This window comes from Nannospalax galili, unplaced genomic scaffold (genome assembly GCF_000622305.1).
Source record: "Nannospalax galili isolate Female #2095 unplaced genomic scaffold, S.galili_v1.0 scaffold1407, whole genome shotgun sequence".
Taxonomy (NCBI): Eukaryota; Metazoa; Chordata; class Mammalia; order Rodentia; family Spalacidae; genus Nannospalax; species Nannospalax galili.
Window position 1 is genome coordinate 253,872 of NW_008356550.1, and position 4,957 is coordinate 258,828.

The window sequence follows — 4,957 nt, forward strand, 5'->3', positions numbered from 1 at the left end:
AACATCCTCTTCTATTTTAACAGCATAGCTGGACTCCAAGAGCATGTCATACATTAGAAAGCCAATTACTTTTATTTGCATTCATTAGTATTGGAATTGCAAACAGTTTGTCTGAGTGGAAGAAAAGAAGAGACAGAAGTCCTTCAATAACCCCTCTCATTAATTCTTTGTACAAACAAACTCCAGTTTGGCATAAAGCTAGATAACCTAATGGGTGTTTTGTAGAAGACATACGGCCACATTGTTTACCAGTTAACTTTTATCAAATGTAGTAAACCAGACAAGCCAGGGAAAGTTTGCAGTCAGTGCGGTAAATCTCAAGCTAGATTTTGAACATTCCCCAAACACCCAATCTCCAGTCTTCAGATTTGAACAGATTTATAAGAGTCAAAGATCATAGTTCTTGCAAACAGAGGAAACAGCACATGGAGTTTGTGTTTATTTTTTGTCTCTTAAAAAATAAAATATGGCCATCAGGGACATAAAACACCAACAAGCAACTACTGGAAGCAGAAGAGGGCTGTGCAGATGCCTCCTCTTCCTTGTCTTGTGAAACAAAGGCAGGTGGGAAATCCTGTTAAGATTTTCTTTCTCTTGTTTGAGCAAATGTTTTGATGCATTTGCTTTAAATAATAGAGGAGTTCTAGGAACATCTGCAAGGAGAGGCACATGGGGCCAGCTGCTCATGAGCACACATCTGCACACACTGGGCAGGGCTTTTCTCCTGTCAGGTTGCAGAATCTCAGCTCTCCTTAGGGAGAATTCTGGTTAGGAGACTTTGGGACTTGGGACAAATTGTGCAAGATTGTGAGACTTCTTATTTTTGTCTGTAAAATAGCTCATAGCTTATCTGTCTCTCTGTGCTATTGATAGGATTGTGAGAGATCATTAATAAGGAAACTTTCTTTTCTATTTTTGTTACTGAAAGAATCACAGAGACTTAAAAAACTTGTTGTGTGTTCTTCCCTGCATAGGTCCTTTCTCTACAGTCTTGTTCTGGCTGGGTAAGACAGACAAAATGCAGACAATGGCACCAATATGAGCCGCTGTTGTTCTAGTTGCAATATTTATGAGTTAATTTCCCAGTTTTTTTCTCCTTCATTTGGGAACACACAGCATTCACAGCAGAAACTTTTGTGCCTTTTTTGGAGGGTGTGTTTATAATGGCAGTTGCATGCTACCAAGCACATAGCTCTATTCCCTGCCTGCAATAAATATAAGTAACTCAATCTTTCTGGTTTTCAAAAGTATTTAGGGGCCTGGAGAGACGGCTTATTGTTTAAGACTACTTCTTGCTTTTGTAGAGGACCTGAGTTTGGTTCCCAGCACTTGCAGTGGGTGGCTCACAACTCACTACAACTCCAGCTGCAGGGGATCTGATGCCCTCTTCTAGTCTCTGCAGGCACTGCCCACACATATGACATATACAGACATGCAGTTACATGTACACATGAAATAAAAATAAATAAATCTTTAAAAAAATAGTCTATTCTGAGTCCCTTGGAAGAATTTACTTTTTCCTAGTGAATTATTAATTCACTTATTGCTTGTGATACTTATATACAACTAAATTCTTTTATAAATTACAAGAAAAACAGCTGAGTTTTAGGCTCATGTAGCTAATTATTTTTAAAGTCAAAATAGTGTGTCAAAACCTCTGTCAGAACCTGTCTCCTCTATATTGCATATGCCCCAGAGTAGCCACGAGTGCAGCCCAACATAGATATCACAAATTTATTTAAAAAATTATTATGAGACTTTTATGTATGTGTGACTTGATTGAATAGTTCTTGAGTGTGAACTTTGCAGATGTCTCCATGTGAAAAGGCTCAACACTCTGGTGGAGTTAGTATTAATTTAGTTTATGAAAGACTTATCATGTACTTCTTTATCATGAAATACCACCTATTACCCTTCCCTGGTACTACAGTTAGGTTCCTCAGTCAAGAAGTCCTAAGAAGGGGCTGGAGAGATTACAGACCCTCACAGGTTAAGAGCACTGGCTGCTTGTGGAGGACTCAGTTCATTTCCCAGCACCTATCAGATGACTCACAAACACCTGTAACTCCAACTCCAGGGGATCTGATGCCCTCTTCTGGTCTCCTCCGACACCTGCACATGTGTGGGTACTTACAGATACATACACATATACATATAAATTAAAAATAAACATTAATAAAAATGAAGCCCTGAAGAGCCTTTCATTTATTTGGATGCCAGGTTTTTGATAGAAGTTCAGAAAGATCAGCGTTTGCCTGAAGACTTTCCCAGGCTTTAGAATTCCTTCTTGTCCTGGTCAGAGGCCAACACTGCTCTGAGGTTCAGGTCTGAGAGCAGATATCTAAGGCCACAACAGTTAAGGGTCCTAAAACTTCCTCAAGCAGGAGCTTCACAGGGTCATACAAGGCCAGAGGCTGAACATTCCACACAATCTCCACATAGATGGCCATTTCTCTAAGGCTATCTCTGTCCTCTTTTAATGAGGCTATTTTTCACTCCCACTTGAATGGGGACCACAGGATGGCCACTGCCACTTGCTCCTGACCTTCTGTTTCATCTTAAGACACACCAATGCCTATAGGGTGGACATAATAAACATTAATGGAATATTGGATTCCACACTTAACTTTATCAATACAATATTAATCCTCAAGGTAATGGATGCCAATTTGGGGAAAAGTCTTGAGTTTCTCAAACTTAATAAGATTTACAAATTAAATGACTAGCCAGGATGAGGCCTACTACTCCCATAAAGCCACTAGCTCCTTGAGGTAGGGAGAATTTCCTGAGGTGAGTAAGGACTGGTGTTCTACCTCTAAGTCAAGATTAACTTCACTAGGACAACCTTCGGGAAGAATTTGAGTTTCTGATAAAGTAATCAGCTTTTCACGTGGTCTATAATTTTTTTATTTTATGTGCTTAAAAGTAAAAACAATCTTTGTTCCTAGACTGAGGAGATGGCTCACAAGTATGACTGAAGTTTAGATCCCAATAACCCACATACAAGCTGGGCAGGTGTGGTGACCATATATAATCACAACTCTGAGAAAGCAGAGACAGGATCTCTCAGCAAGCTGACTAGTTAGACTTGCTGGAATTGGTGAGTTCTGGATTCTACCTCTGTGAATAAAGTAGAGAAAGAGACTCTGCTTCAATAAGTAAAGTAGAAAGTGATTGAGGATTGAATTTTGGTACCAACTGAATCAATGTTAGGCCTGCACACACATGTGAACTATACACCACACACATAAACACACATGAAAGTAAATACAAAATAGGGAAACTAAATCCTTGTTCTAAACATTTTTAAAGTGTGTGGGAACAGTGAGGTATTGATCTTCCCATAGAAGTTTCTTTGGAAACCTGGGTGCTGGATTTGAGGGCAATTTTCCCCATCATTCTAGTAATTCTTTTTCAAAGGAATTGCTAGCTACAGCTACATATGTGGCTATAGTTGTCATCAGCATACAAATAGATGCCCATTTAGATAAGATTGAATGGATAAGGCCCCTATCTTCCGACCCACGCCATCCTTCCAGACCCAAGGTTGATTTTAATTTTACTATGAATTCTTCTTACCCCTCATATTCTGTACAGGAGTAGCTCTGAAACAACTCTATTTTTTATTTATCTTTATTTTATATTGGCTGGTTTCATTATATTTTCAAGTATACACACAGAATTGGATTTGGGTTAAAAACAAAACCTGCCCCCCGCCCCACCCCCCAGCCGTGTAGGAGACCAGCTGCCTGCCTTCCCTCTCAGGCTTGTTCAAACAATCTTTTAAAACATGGTAGATTACTATGATATTCTAGGCATGCAGAGATATGCCTCACCCAAGGATATCAAAAAGGCATATCGGAAAGATGTACTTAAGTGGCACCCGAATAAAAATCCTGAGAATAAAGAAGCAGAGCAAAAATTCAAACAAGAGGATGAGGCATGAGAGGTTTTATGAGATGCTAAGAAAAGGGACATCTATGACAAATATTGCAAAGAAGGATTTGATGGAGGAGTTAAGAGGTGGAAGTCACACTGACAGTCTGTTTGAGTTTGGCTTCACATTCCAAAACCCAGTTGAGGTCTTAGGGGATGTCTTTGAAGACCCATTAGATGAGTTTTTTGGGAACCAAAGGGGTCCCTGAGGAAGCAGAAACTGAGGCACGGGCTCCTTTTTCTCTGCCTTTGGTGGATTTACGTTATTTGGAGGTGGATTTTTTTTCATTCAATACAGGACAGGATTCACTTCCTTCAGGTCATTTGGCGGGGGGGTGTCTCACTTCCTTCTCTTCAAAGTCATTTGGCAGCAGTGGGATGGGCAACTTCGTCAATATCAACTTCTACTGAAATAGTTAATGGTGGAAAAAATCACTACAAATAGAGTTGTCGAGAATGGTCAAGAGAGTAGAAGTTGAGGAGGATGGCCAGTTAAAGCAGCTGCTACAGTTGGATAACAAGTAATTCAACGTTGGCATTTAACAGAATGTTAACAAGAAGTACCATTTGAGGATTAACAGGAACATTTTTTTTTTTTTTTTGAAAACTTCAAGTGAACAACACTTTTAGAATATCTGTAACTCGACTTTCAGAATAACTGTACCTAATCTAAAGTATTTATAAACAGCTCATCAGAACTGTTTGTCATAGACTTTTGAGTTTGTTCTTGGATTCACACAAGAGGACCATTTTTCTTGTCTTTAAAATTTTTGTAATCTCTTATATGCACTTTGCTTTTTAAAAACATAATCCCAGGTGAGCCTGTGACTGAGTAGTGCTGGGAGAAGACTGTTCTCTAACACCAGCATGGATCTGCTTCAATTGTGTTGATGTGAGCCTCGCATCAGCCTGCTGTGAAGTTAACATTGCCAGGAGGACTCTTGCAGAAGTAGTTCAGTTCTTTTGGTGTTTAGTAATGATAGTTATTTTTGCTTCAATGGTAATACATTTCTAGTTTAGC

At 39.3% G+C, this 4,957-nt stretch overlaps 1 pseudogene; it reads left to right on the plus strand.

Annotated features, from left to right (window-relative positions):
• The first annotated feature begins 3,790 nt into the window (after nt 1-3,790).
• Nucleotides 3,791-4,461, plus strand: LOC103751279 (annotated as a pseudogene).
• Nucleotides 4,462-4,957: the final 496 nt, after the last annotated feature.